Source organism: Danio rerio, chromosome 3, assembly GCF_049306965.1.
Source record: "Danio rerio strain Tuebingen ecotype United States chromosome 3, GRCz12tu, whole genome shotgun sequence".
Classification (NCBI taxonomy): domain Eukaryota; kingdom Metazoa; phylum Chordata; class Actinopteri; order Cypriniformes; family Danionidae; genus Danio; species Danio rerio.
Genome location: NC_133178.1, coordinates 15,698,939 through 15,714,666, shown reverse-complemented (window position 1 = coordinate 15,714,666; position 15,728 = coordinate 15,698,939). Strand labels below are relative to the sequence as shown.

General features: G+C 33.5%; 1 protein-coding gene across 3 annotated transcripts in view; it reads right to left on the bottom strand.

Moving 5' to 3' along the window:
- Window positions 1–9,425, bottom strand: part of stat3 (signal transducer and activator of transcription 3 (acute-phase response factor)) — a 76,807-nt gene extending 67,382 nt beyond the window's left edge. For all 3 annotated transcript variants that reach the window (XR_012397277.1, NM_131479.1, XM_005163796.5), the window contains 1 exon segment: window positions 9,238–9,425. The gene's annotated coding sequence lies outside the window, so the exon portion shown is untranslated.
- Between the last annotated feature and the right edge of the window lie 6,303 nt (window positions 9,426–15,728).

The window sequence follows — 15,728 nt, the reverse complement described above, 5'->3', positions numbered from 1 at the left end:
TTTTATGTTTTGACTAACTATCCCTTTAAAAGGTGTTGGCTTCAAAGGTTTGACAAACAACCGCTGTGCCTGACAGTCTTCTCATTAGGTGTAACAATAACTGCTAAAAAAAATTAACAAGCTCCCCACCCACATATTTTTAACTGTGAACGTTTTTGCAACCGTTCTCTCAGACTGTCAACGAACTTCACTTCTCCTTTCATTTTAATCTGCTGGAAAACAAGTTACTTGGAATATCATGAACCATGGAAGATGCTTTGCCAATGCTCAGAGGTTAAAACCCCTCATATCTACTACACCCTGATACATGCATGCCAAAGCTTGAAGCACTATGGCAAACTATGGAAAACATGTGGGTGTAAATAAAGGGCTTTTCATACCACTTTAAACCCCAGGTATAAGAACAGTTTATATGTCATTTAGTGAGATCAGCACAGCTTTGTACCCAGGATTGATTGACTGACTGACTGACTGACTGACTGACTGACAAATCGGCAACTAATGGCTATTCCATGGCAAGATAAATATACATAAAAAAATACATGATAAGAACAACTTCCTATAAAGAAATAAAAATATATAAATAGTGAAAAATAAAATTAATTCACAAAAACGGTTTATTAAAGTATAAATATGTTGTTGTTTTTTTTGGTAACTTAAAATCTACATTTTAAAAAAAAATCCAAAGTGATTTCATGATAAAAAAAGTTTTTCTAACAGTACTTAAACTTTCACATTCTAATATTATATGTTTTATAGTGAGAGCAGCTAGGCAATATTTATATGTTAGTGGTGCATTCAATACATACAAAGGAGTCAACCTAGATTGACCAATTCAGCATCTAGTATAAACAGTCTGTCTGTGTCTCAAAAATATAATTTGAAGTGTCTTTAAAGTATTTTCATGTTGATTTCATGTAGCTTATTATTTATGCAGATGTCCCATTCCATATGCCATGTTTGGTTTAGTACCCAGGGTTATAAAACAGGAGGATTAGCAATAGCTTGGCACTGAATGTAAAACAATGCAGTGTTGTTAGTGGTCATTCAGAAAGAATGTGCATTTCCACTCCAATGCACAGTTTTTAAAACACATGCTTGGAGGTTTATGATCATGACCATTGTGTCTTGTAACTTTGGAAGCATCTTACAGTGTGTAAAGCTGAAAATGATTCAACTTTTACAGCTGTGCCACTTAAAGTCAGTTCCAAAGCAGTGGACCAATCAGAAGAACTCGGAGACAGGGCAAGCCTTGCATCTGTTTACAGTTTTATTTGTCTTTAACAAGGTGGTAGAAAAAACAAAAGGGACTTTTCTCTAAATGCTGTGTCACATATTTTTAAATCCAGAGACACATTCTGTGTGAAAAGAAACTTAAAATATTAAGCCAAGATGCAAATATAGTATACATAAGTCCAAGTCCAAAAATTTCAGAGCCTGATTGCGCAAACAAAACACAAACAAATAAAGCGGACAACTGATTGTATTTTAAAACTTCTTAAAACTGCAGAAAGCAAGAAAACTGCAAGATTTCTGTGCTTTTCCAAATTGCAGCCCTGATTTTTTTACTGTGAAAATTCCTACAATGCAGATGTACAACATGCTGAAGAAGACACCATTCAAAACCCTCATGGCCAACAGCACACATCGGAAGTGGATTAACAAGTAGAAACAGTCCATAATTGATTTACTAATAGGATAATAATTATCAAAAAGCAAAACATTTATTGGCCAACACCAATATGGCTGCCCTATGCATTATGCATCACTATAATCAAGCAACAGTCAATTAAAAGCCTCTTATTGGTGAGTTTTAGAAACACTGCAGTGTATATAATCAGTAATTTGAATAAACTTGCCTTATTTAGTGGTTTGAATAAACTTGTTAAATACTGATAGAGAAAAATCACGTCAGTTTGAGTGAACAAGTAGCTAGAGTCTAAATAAAGGACTTGATCACAGTCTACTATAGGGCTGCATGATTAATTGGAACAAAGACTGCAATCTCGATTTGACCCCACACAGAATCTTAATTGAGCTTTTCTGCGATTCAGCCAATTACATTTTTAAGGTCAGGAGAGAAGCGTAAAGGCAGTCACACAAGTCTTCACATTGTTTTACATGAGTGGCTCAACAACATGGACACGACCAAATGGTGTTAAAAGTGTCAAATACAGTATTTATAAGGTATAATTCACCCAAAAATGTCATTTCTGTCTTCATGTAATGATGTATTCACTGCTGTGAAATCACAAATGAACTAACACATTGTTTCTTTACTTCCGAAATGCGTGCATACCCGCCAATAATGTCGACTTTAGAGAACAGAACCTGCACAGGCTGTGGATAACAGGTAATAAAGTTGTAAATAATGTTCAGTTTGTTGCACAGAGTGATCGTTTCGGAGCTGGGCGGGAAGTTTGATTTGCATTTGATTTTTTTATTTTCTCAAAGTGACAGCAGCCATGACATGAGCACTCTTGGAAGTAAAAGTGAAACCAAAAGCATGTACATCATTTAAATAATCATTTCGCATTTTAGAGTTATGATTACAACAAGCATTTGATGTTTTTTCTTAGTGTGAACAGAGTGCTATACATGAAAATAGATGTCTACTTGGGTGAGTATGACAACTCTAGCCTATATAGTGTTGAATATAATGCAAGAGAAAATCTAATAATGACAAATGTCTAATTTTACCAGTGGGAAAAAAAAATCTAATAATGTTGTTAATTACAAATGGCAAGAATATGTCTCAAACATAGTAATTCACCTTCAGAATTATGAATAGCATTCTGATGATGTCATCACTTTACTGTGAATTAAAGGGTCATGACACCCCCCACTTTCGGTTCAGGTCTACATCCGAATTTTTTCAAAAGATGCATCATAATGGGCGTGGAGCTCCGCGATCAAGGTGCAGGAGTGGGCGTGGCCAGCAGAGCAGGGGAGAAGGAGGTGAGCGAACAACTGTTGTCAGAAGGCTCACAAAATGAAACAAACCGTGAGGAGACCCATGATTTTATAGTTTATAGTAAGTTAAAATGCAAAGAAATAAATAGTTATTTAATGCCCCGTTACATTTGTTATTTGTAATTTCATATACAGATAAGCACAAATTATACAATTAAAAAGACAAACGTGTTTATATAAACGCTAAATAAGGACTTTTCCCTCAATCCCCGGGTCTGAATGCAGGCTCGGTGCAGCAGGTCTCTTGCCCTGTCTATTTTAACCATTAGCCCTGCTGGTAATCTAGAGGATCTAGGCATACATAGCAGCACGGCGAAGTGTCTAAATGTGAACAAACTCCTGATAAAAGACAAAGTACGCCATTCTCTGCCATACTCTTACTGCTCTCCCGACAAAAATGCAGCACACATACAGCGTTGTTTTATCGGCCCTGACAGCATCGCGAGGAAAAACATGCAACAAACCCCGTGGATCATCGAAACTAACACATACGACCCTTAATGAATGGCCTGCGTGCCGTGGGTCCGTGGATGCGGTTTCACCCAGTCATCAAGGTAGGATCTCACAGCTCGGCACTGGCTGGTCTGCCTTGCATTCAGAAAGCACGTGCAGTCATGAATAGTTAAGAAGCCGGTTCTTCTCATAGGTTAAGAAAACTCCACTATGAATAATAATGAGAACTCGATGCGTCATCTTTGCACTTGCAGTTCTGTGATATGTCACCGATTTTTATCACGCCCCAAAAATTCTTTTAAACCCGGAAGCTGACATTAGCTGACAAAAGCTCAAAATTACCCAGTTTACCCCACAATTAAAGCTAACAGGTGCTAACACTATCTTAACTGATGCTCAACACAAATCTGTTAAAATCTCAAAAAAAAAGTACTCGAGGGTTTTGTGAACCTTTAAAAACCAGAACAAATTTAAAGTCTATTCATGTCAGCCATTCCAAGTCTACACAAAATTGAGCATTTTAACCAACAGTAGACCTACACACAAGCCTAATATTATTATTGTTGTTTTACCATACGTTTGAGTAATAACAATGATAATAGCCTACTCATATTAACCTTTATTTTACATCTACAGAATCGTGAGAAAATTGTGATCTTGATTTTATACAAAAAAACGTGATTCTCATTTTAGCCAGAATCGTGCAGCCCTAGTCTACTATCATCTATAATATGAGGATGAGCAAAGCCAGTCTTTTTGTAAACACCTTATGTGCTTTATTCATCCAATCAATGAGAGATGCAGCAAATATTCAAACAAGAATGTTTCCCAAGGGTTTATGGTTGAAGAGCCAGTGTGAAGCAAAAGTCAGATTATTGTAATGACATACATGTGAAATATGACCTACTACTACTAATAATACATAGGCAAAGCAATCTTTTCTGAATAACATAAATAATTAATTGTACTATTTGAACAATGTAAAGTATTCTGTCTTATATAGTATCTATTTATTTTCCTCTAACAGTAAAAGACCATCATTAGCTCAGCTATCAGAACTGTGACAATGGTGTGAGTCATTATTGGGACTCAGAATAAAAAAACAAGATGCCGATAACAGATGTCTAATGCTGTGGTTTGAGTCCCTGGAAAAACAAACTCTCTACGCCCTTCTCTGAAGAGCACTAGTGAGAAGAGATAGAGGAACTCGCTGCCTGTAACATCAGGGGCGATTTTTATCAGTTTGGCCTGATTCATATGAACTAGCAAAGATAAAGATGTATACACTCATTTAAAGGCGATAATCTAAGGGTTATTGCTACAGAAACATAACAGACTGACCTAATAATTACAGCTGTACCATTTCTAAAATAATGATACAATGATGACTGTTCTTCTCTTTATAAATATTACTAAGGTATTGTGGAAAATAACAGGCATATAGAATCAATCAATACATTGGATTTACTAAATTTAAGGTAACTGGTTGCAAACAGGCTGAATTTAAACAAACAAATGTATTGATTTATTTACATTTATTTTTATTAAGTTCAATTTAATTTGTTTGTTTAAATTCAGTCTAAATAAATTAAATATCTATATAATATTTTTCAGTGTAAAATATTGTACTGTAGTCTAAATAAGACATTTTTTTAAATAAAACCTTTTTTTAAATGATTTTCTGCAAAAATTACATCATGTGTACTTAACCATGGATTTTTCCACAGCATTTTTATGGTGGCTTACTGTTAAAATCACAATCATTAACCGTATATGTTATCACAGTGGTAAGCGCTTCCTGGTACTCATTTAATGCAAATTCAAAAGAAGGAAACTTTTCAAATGGAGCTGCACATCACTCAGTAAACAAAGATAGAATGAAGCAATAATTATTGCAACCATGCACAATTGTATGATCATTAAACTCCCCAACCCTTATAGAAATGATATGAGTCAGTACCACAGTTTACAGTCATCACATCATTTAAGGACAACAATTAAGAACCAATCAAAAGCTTGAAGACTGGACTTCATATATCTTCCTTATTGGCTTTTTTTAATGTATTTTAATGCTGGGAATAGTCTTCACTATTTATGAACACTCCAACTCAAGTTCAAGCAAATGCACCTCAGTAAGTTGTGAAATAAATATGCAAATTGAAACATTATACATAAATGTCAAAGAGAAAAGCCGTACTGTGGTGTCTAACTAAAGTAATTCTATACACATTGAAAGAATAAGACCATCTAAACATGTCAGGTTGTTTTAACCTAATGTTGGGTCAAAAATGGAAAACCCACCAGTTGGGTTAAAAAATGCTATTTATTTATTTATTTTTAAATAAACCCAGCGTCAGGCTTGTCTAAATTTGTCCAAACAATTCTTATAAAATTTCAGTGAAATAATGTGTCATCATCATTCAGCACAGCAGATATATTCAGAAAAAGAAACATCATATTCATAAAGACCTGTACTTACTGAAATGCATAAAAGATCATGCATCATACATTATATCATAGTTTCATTAGCATTTAAGGCTTGCACAGATCCTTAAAAAGGCATTTTAAATATCACTTAATCAGGGTTTCTACCGGTTTCACAGAGTTAAATATAAGACTTTTAAAGACATTTTTTAAGACCATTATGAATGGAATTTTACACTCATAAAGGGCTAAGGAAATTTTCAAATGGCCCAGATAGAAAAGATGTTTATTTGCCCTTTTAAAAAAATAAAAAATGTATACATTTAATAATTCAATAATACATTAATAACAATAAAAATGAAATATTTTATTTTAAATATTGTGTAAAAACAAGAAAGCTCTAGTTGTATCCCTACACTTTTTTACAACATAAATTTTCTTTAAAATAAAAGAAAAATTAACAAATGTTTTAAAAGTTTTAAAAACCATAATAAACTACATTTTTGCACAACAATCTGTCCAGGTCATTTTCCTCAGCAGTAAGTACATGGAGAACTTTTAAACAAATGTTATTGTGAGGAAAACAATTAAACCATTTTAATAAACAAAAGTTAAAATTACCTTTTCAAATAAAAAAGTTTAAAGTTTTATTGAGATGATTGTTGATGATTGATTGTATTGGCCAGATTTAGTAGCAATACATGAACAAAGGAAAATTCCGACCTGTTTAAAACGATTTAAGACCTACAACACAATATTTCAGTAAATTTAGGATGTTTTAAGGCCTTAAACTTGGATTTTGAGATGTAAGATAGTTTTTATGACCCTGCAGAAACCCTGTTAATGAGTTTTGTTCTAAAACACGGTTTTTAGGTATATGAAAGGGCTGCACAAAATTGGGAAAAAAAACCTGACATTGCGATATTTTGTTTTTCAGCAATTTTCAGATTTTTCAGATTTTAAGATTTTATTACAATTTGTCAGCTGACTTAAAATTGGAAATACTTCATAACTTTAGTTTGATTGGGATGATTTTTAGTAGAAACACTCCTTCTAAAATATCTTCATGAAATACAATAAACAAATCACAAGCATAATTAAATACAACGCTGCAAAGATAAAACTGAAACAAACAGAGCTTTATGCTTTTTTTTCTGAGTTGTGTTCCATATTCAGACACAAATTATCAAATAATCAAATGTAAAATAAGACCATTAAATTCACCATAAACTATTTAATACGATTAATCTATCATAAAGCTACAAATATTATAATTTCTTGGTCTCAATTTATTTAAACTACAGTCAGCTCTTTGCGATATCAATGATGAAATGATATATTGTGCAGCCCCAATAATATCTAAGGTAATAGTAAATGACAAATTTAGTAAGTGTCTTTTGTAAATCATTAAAATGCATGATAGCAATTTTATTTATCAATGTTTGATAGCAAATTTTTTTTTATTCATTCATTCATTTTCTTTTCAGCTTAGTCCCTTTATTAATCAGGGGTCACCACAGCTTAATGAACCCACAACTTATCCAGCATATGTTTTACGCAGCACATGCCCTTGCAGACATAACTCAAAACTGGGAAGCACTCATACACACTTATTCACTACAGCCAATTTAGCTTATGTAATTCACCTATAGCGCATGTCTTTGAACTGTGGGGGAAACTGGAGCACCCAGAGGAAACCCACACAAACACGGGGAGAAGATGCAAACTTCAAACAGAAATGCCAACTGACCCAGCCGGGGCTCAAACTAGCAACCTTCTTGCTGTTAGGCGATCATGCTAAACACTGCGCCACCTTGACACCCCCAAATTATTTTTGCCTCTGAAAAAAAAAAACATTAAAGGGATACCCAAACACTCTGTAATCATTTACTCTCCCTCGTGTGGTTTTAAAACATGATGAGTTTCTTTCATCTGTTGGAAACAAAAGAAGATATTTTGAAGAATGCTGGTTGCTACGACCCCCTAAAATCCACAGTATTTTTTACTATGGAAGAGAATGGGTGCCAGCAAAAAGCATTCTTCAAAATATCTTTCTTTTTTGTTCAACAGTTGAAGAAATCTTAAACAGGCTTTAAACTAGTAAATGAAGAATTTTAAGGTGAACTGTCCCTTTAAGGACACTCTCTTGAGATACGGAGAAAAACTGCCAATCAGAGTGCACCAGTGTCTAACGTGTGCACATCTCTCGTCGGTGGGAACTGTGAAACTGGTTTCATTTGTCGAGTAAAGCAAAACTCGGCGAGGCGACATGAAAGCCAGAAGCGAGACTGCAGTGGCCGAGCAAAAGCGCGCGCGCAGGTCGGTCTCCATCACCTCTTACTCGAGGATTCCCTCGCCATGTACTGGAAGAGTGACGTCATGGGGCAGAGGTGGGGAATACCCGTGGAGGCAAAAAAAAAAAAACAACAAAAAAGATACCTATCCAACCAATGCAAGTACGAAAGCTGCCAGATTGGCATACAATGCGCTTTTTATGCTGAATCGGTGGCGCAAATCCAAGCCAGATTATTAAACAATAATGAGAAGTGAAATCAAGAGACTTTTTGTACTATAGGTGGTTCTAGTACTGCTAAACAGCTTGTTGTCTATTAATTTTGGTTGATATTTATTATTATTATGAACACGTACTTATTTTGCAAGTGTATGCAAGTACTTCATCACGAGGTGCAATATTGTAAATATAAATGCCAGTAAAATTGACTTATGAGAATTATGCCTTTTTAACACTTGTCTCTTTCTTTTTATTTGCTCCATTTCAATGTTTTTTTCTCTCTCTTTTTAATTGCTCAATTTCATTGTCTTTTTTTTTTTTGCTCCACCAGCATCTATCTGATACACTTTTCCACTATTATACCCTGCCAATCATGCAGATAAAGCGTTGTTGACCGACTCTGAGAGGATGAATGGATTCCAATGACAAGAAATGGCATCTATAAGCGTAAAATGACACAAACAAACAAAATCTGCATTGAGGAAAAAAACAACTACAACAGATCAAGTGAAGAAGAAATAAACTCTACAAACATTCATTCAAGCAAACTTAATGATTCTTAATACTTCTGTCACGTCTACTGAATCGACATCATACTAAAACGAGTTTGTTTGTTACACATGTAACAAGTATCAACTGTTGTCTAGTCAGGTCACAGTATCTTTTAGCTTCATTTAACAGCCAAGTGGAAACAATGTGTACATTATTTCCGTCACGAGAAATCAATCTAGCGGTTTAACGTTATAACATAATTCAAACATCAACACAAGCAGAACCACCTGACAACAGAAAGCAATGTACACAACAGAAACATCCCCAAAAATTGCGTCAAACTGCGTTTTCCTTTAAAAAAGCGACGTGGCTGGACAACTTACCCCTTAATGTGTCGCTCAAGGTTTCAGATAAATCGTCCTCCACGGAAACAAGCGCAGTCAACACGTTATTGACTACAAAAACAAGCGTTTTAGAGACGATATGCTATCGTAAAACGAGCTTTTCCAACTTTTCTGACACTGCAAACACGCGAGCTACGGTGGTCTGTGCGAAAATGGGCTGCACGTTTGCGGTTCCGCTTTGATTGACATGTCTCTGACGCAGTCGCGAGCGAGTTTAGAATTCTGTCCAATCGCTGAGCTCGAATGGCGCAGAAGAGGCGGGACTAAGCGCGCGCCAGCTCGAGGCCGCCTGTGTTTGTTGCTCTGGCTGTGCAGGCTGTTCCGGCTGCCGGTTCCTCCCGTGTAAAACCGTGTTGTGATACGCAGCACAGCGGGGGGAAATCCAGCTTCTGGAACAGCACGGCTGGAAGTCATCTGAATTACTGGCAGCGCCTACGTCATCTGGACTTTTAATTCAGTGGATGTGAAGTGTGTGCTGTCGTGACGTTTGGCGTCATCAATGCGTCTCTTTATATAACTTTGTGCACCTATTCAGCATAGTGATAATTGAAAAGCCATTAAAACTGTCCAACTGTGCTCTAGTTTCAATATTTTTGATTAATGTAAATGTCTTGCTTATTTGTATTTGTAAGAATGTTAGTTAATTACTTATACTTTTGTTTTTTATGTTTGTTTTGTTTATTTATGTTATGTATTGTTGTTATCATTTACTTTCTATCACCATGTATATCATCATGTATCTGTTGTTTAAAGCATAATAAATAGAATAATAACGAAATATATATATATATATATATATATATATATATATATATATATATATATATATATATATATATATATATATATATATTTTGTAACTTTGTGCACGTTTAAGTGTGTGAACACAAAATAAAACATGTTTTAATCATCATTTCATATCAAGTTAGAGTAAGTATAGTGTAAAATAATGTCTTATTTATTTCTAAGAATATCAAGTTTAAAAAGTCAACTATGTTAGAAACTTTGACTTTACAAATAACTTTGTAAACTTTGAGCAAACAAATAAACAGTTTCTTGGCTGGACTATAGCTTTGTAAATGAAGACGTCTGGTTTAGTCAATAGCTGCACATCTTTTTGCATTTATGATTAAAAGGTTTGTGTGTATATGTTTATTTTTTATTTGCTTTTTTTATTATATTATAATTTTTATTATTTCAAAACTGATATGTGCAGCTACCATGGTATTTTTGACCACACATATTGAAATAAAACTCCCCTCTGATTTTCCCGAAGAAAATAAAAAATAATTTAATTATATTGTTACTTTTAGTTTAAAAATTGATCTTCCAGGTATACGACTGTATTTTTAACCGCAGATATCGTAATAAAAACCCCTCTGAAATTCCCAAAGGACACCCATGTCGAATTAACTTTCTGTTATAATCAAGCGGCTTTTTTTATTTTATTTTTTTTACAATATTCTGGCTAATCTTTTGATCCTCCATTGTGTTCTTTAGACATTAATCTTGTTCATTGAACAGACTAATTTCCTTGAAGTATTAAAACTGGGGGTTAACAGGTCATTCATTAGCCCTACGCTTGTTTCTAAAACATCTATGAAAACTCCACAGGATATTTTCACAGTCCAGAAGATCTGGTTCACGGCCAATGGCTCTTCTATAGGGTATATGCGGAGCTAGTGTTTCTTCCCATACTGATAAACCTCCAGTAAATGGTTAATGTGTCTTTTTTATCCATTTTATAAGGTTCCTTTTACAGCATCGATGTTGTAATGTAATTAAAATACAATCAGTTAAATAGACTGTGGCATTCGCTTAGTTGCTTAAGCGTAAAACGAGACGAAAAGCCATTTACGCGCAGCCGCCTGTCAGTATTAGCAGTCTAGCGCAGAAGCTCTATTAAATATACTGTGGTAAAATAAATGTTTATATTTTAATGACATGGCGGGGGAAAATGTAATTTAATGCCGTGCTTCTTGTACAATCTGAGACCCACTTTATATCGGATATGACTCAGCCAGTGGAGATCGCTGAATTTTAAAGGAAACAGACCTTTAACGCGCCGATTTTGTAATGGCATACAGTTCACCGGAAGCTCTTAACTCAGGTTACTGACAAATTAAAAGTCCTTTAGCATACTTCCGCATAAATAAAGATGTCTGGTTTGTAGTCAATAGCTGTACATTTTTTTAAATTTATGATTAAAAAGTTTGTGTGAATATGTTTATTTTTTGTTTAAGTTTTTATTATTTTGATTGTAGTATTTCAAAATTGATAGGAGTACCATGGTATTTTAAACCACACATATCGAAATAAAACCCCTCTGAAATTCTGAAGAAAAAAAAATATATATATACATTATTATTTAGATTTTTCCCCCATTTTTAAAATTATATTCTTACTTTTAATTTCAAAATTGATCTTCCTGGTATATGATGGTATTTTTAACCGCAGATATCGTAATAAAAACCCCTCGGAAATTCCTGAAGGAAACCTATGTCGAATTAGCTCTCTGCAAAATGTCATCAGGATCAAGCGGCTTTCACGTTCTTTTTTTTACAAAATTATGGCTAATCTTATGATGCTCCATGTTAATACCGTCATCGGACATTATCTCGTTCATTGAACAATTCAATTCAATTTACTTTTATTTGTACAGCGCTTTTACAATGTAGATTGTGTCAAAGCAGCTTCACACACCTGTAGAAGATTGTAGTGAACTGAAACAGTGTCAGTTCAGTTTTCAGAGGTTAAGTTCAGTTCAGTTTATGTTAGTTCAGCTCAGTTCAATGTGTTTCATTATTCACTGATGAGAGTTCAAACACTGAAAAGTAATCCATCGATGCGCAGCTCTACAAGTCCCGAACTATGCAAGCCAGTGGCTACAGTGGCGAGGAAGAAAACTTCACCAATGGGTGAAAGTGAAGAAAAAAAAAAACTTCAAGAGATACCTGGCTCAGTTGGGCACGACCATTTCTCATATGGCCTAACGTTTTGTGGAGAGCTGCAGTCTAGGCGCCAGAGGCTGGAGAACACTGGACGTCAGCGAAGACTCAGCGATCCCTGGACACTCACAGGAATCAGACACATGGTCATAACTCCTCCATGACCACCACAGCAGCACAGAAACAGAACCTTCCGAAGTATTAAAACTGGGTGTTAACAGGTCATTCATTGGCCCTACGCTTGTTTCTGAAACTCCAGAGGATGTTTTCACAGTGTAGAAGATCTGGTTCACAGCCAACGGCTCCTCGATTCTTGTGTTTCACATACAACATAGTCCAGGGGCGTAGCAACCGTCCCCCTTACTTTTAGATACCAACCATTTAGAAACATTTGTAAAATGTAAAGTTTTGGATCTCATACAGCTGTCCCATCCTCCCCCACCCCACTTTTAAAATGTCCATTACGCCCCTGGCATAGTCTCACAGCGCTGTCATTAATACTAAATAGAAAGTTACACTTGCATAACCACACTCATGTCTGATTCTGTGTCAAGAAATGACTCTGGAATTGACGCATCACATGACTGGTGTATTAATACTGAAATACAGGTCTGAAGCACATTCTGAAACTTTAGAGAAAACGTGTGACAGTGAAACCTAGGTGCAAGAACGAACATATATAGTGAAATATGTTAATTAGTTCTTCTATTTTGGGAGATGGGTGGTTGTTTCTTTTTACTGGGTTTGCAATTTTGATGCTTTCCTTTAGACGTCTTATTGACTTTTATGTATGTTTTAAATGTATCTGTAGAGAGCTTTTAGTAGATTATGATAGAGTAGTGTATATGCAGAGCTAGTGTTTCTTTCCATACTGATAAACATTCTGTGAACGGTTAATGTGACTTTTTTCTATTTTATATGGTTCCTTTGAAAGCATCAATGTTGTAATGTGATTAAAATATAATCAGTAAAAATAGACTTCAGCGTTCATTTAGTTGTCCAAGTGTAAAACGAGATGAAAAACAATTTACATGCACACACCCGTCAGGATCAGCAGGCTAGCACAGAACTCCATGAGGTAAAATAAATAAAGACATGGCGGGGGAAAATGTAATTTAATGCAGTGCTTCTTGTACAATCTGAGACCCACTTTATATCGTATTTCAATCTGGCAGTGAAGATTTTTCACGAAAACAGACCTTAAACGTGCCTATTTAATAACAGCACACAGTTCACCGAAACCGCTTGACCCAGGTTACTGAAAAATTTCAAGTTCTTCTGCATACTTCTGCATATACCCTATAAGTTGAGGTGTTAGTGAAATTGTCATCAAAAATCTATTAAAAAAAATGTCTTGCTGCCTTTAGATTTTTTTGGTCAAATCAAAATCAACTTACATCAATTAAACTGACTTAAAATATTAACTTAAACTTTGCATAACGTAAAAAAAATGTAGTTGGAACCTATTTAATTTACAATAAAATAAGTTAAAGCAACATAAAAATATTTGTCATATTGACTTTTTGTCATTCATTTTTTAAATTAAGTGCTGTCCCGCTTATTTATTTCTGTATAATTTCTCAAAATGACAAAAATCAGTTTCTGGATCATTTTGTAAATAGAAATGCCTATGGCCTTAACACAGAATTAGCACTATAGACCATTTCAATGTGGTCATGTCATCGGCCCTTGAAGATTTCTTGCTTGTTATTAAACTGTCATAACTGTAACAAGAGGCAATTCAATCATAACTTAATGTTAAAACAGCTATTACAACATTCTTTATCAATAAGTTGCTCTTTTTGGATTCTCGAAAGCTACAGAAATTAAATATGTAAAACATTAAATTTGCTGGGACCATTGTTTTTGTTTACATCCCTCAAAATGGTCTTTATATTTTCCTTAATTGCTTAATTGCTTTATCTTCAATCCACTTAAATTTGTAAAAACTAAGAAGTTAATTTGATTCCTTCACGTTACCCCAACACAACTCCATTGTGTGAAACCCAGCATTTTTATACAGAGCATACATTCTTAATTGTGGAAGATTAAAATCCAAGTCGTTGTTGAATAACCAGATGAAATGCTTTGAATGTTTCGAGGATTGATTTGCGCCATTATGACATGCAGAAGGCGCTCGCATACACTAACAAGAAATGAGTGATTGCATAATGTTATGTTCATGATTTCCTTGTACTTTCTTCCTCTTCCATCACTACGATTATCTTGCCATGGTTGACTGCAAGTGCTGACATAAATGATAGTTATGCATTTCCCAAAAGAACGCTTAAGGAAGTGTTTTATTTAATGAACACAATGCTTCAGTTATTTGTATACAGGTTTAACAGATCTATTTAACATTGGAGTCCCTATTTTTCCCCCTATTTTAAAATAAATATTTTAATAAAATAAATAAAATGAAAATACATCAAATAAATAAATAAATAAATAAATAAATAAATGATCAAATGAATGACTAAATGAATGAATGAATTAATTACTTAATTAATGATCAAATGAATCAATGAATAAATTAAAAACTACATAAATAAATAAAATAAAATAAACAAATAAACAAAAGACTAATAAATAAATGATTGAATGAATAATCATTTAATTAATTAATTAATTATAAATAAATGAACGAATAAATGAATGAATAAATAATTAAATAGGTAAATAAATGAAAAAAAGAATAAATGAATAATAAACAAATAAATAAATGAATAAATAAATAAAGAAATAAATGAATGAATAATAAATAAATGAATGAATGAATAATAAATGAATGAATGAATGAATTAATTAATTAATTAATAATGAATAATAAATAAATAAATAAATGATCGAATTAATTAATAAATATATTAAATAAATAAATAAATAATAATAAATAAATAAATTAAATAATTAATTATTAAAAAATAAATGAATGAATAATGAATAATAAATAAATAAATAAATCAATGCATCAATGAATAAATGAAACTAAATTAATAAATAAATAAATAAATAAATAAATAAATAAATGAACGAATGAATAAATGAATGAACGAAAAAATAAAAAAATAAATAAATAAATAAATGAATAAATAAATAAATGGTCGACTGAATTATTGGATATGGATTATACGTAACTTTGCAATTCAAAATAAAGATTTTAAAGAAAACTGAAACCATATTTTACGCATAAATCAAACATATTTACTTATAATATAAAGAAATCATCCAAATTTGCAAGACTAGTTCACGCTGATGGAAAACACAGATGTGCAGTGCTGTATGTACAGCACAGCACTAGCAGACAGTATATACTGCGTTCCATATAATACATTGTTTACATTGCTTGTGTTTTCTTTCAAAGAACAATGTCTATCTGATGTATCTCCAAGCTCCATAGTATTGTCTAGTAAAGTGATCAGGATATCTTTTACATAAATTTGGTATGTAGAAAGCATGTTTATCTTACTAGAGGTGTTGCCAGGTGTTGTATATACCACCTTTTCCAATTATTCTGCACAT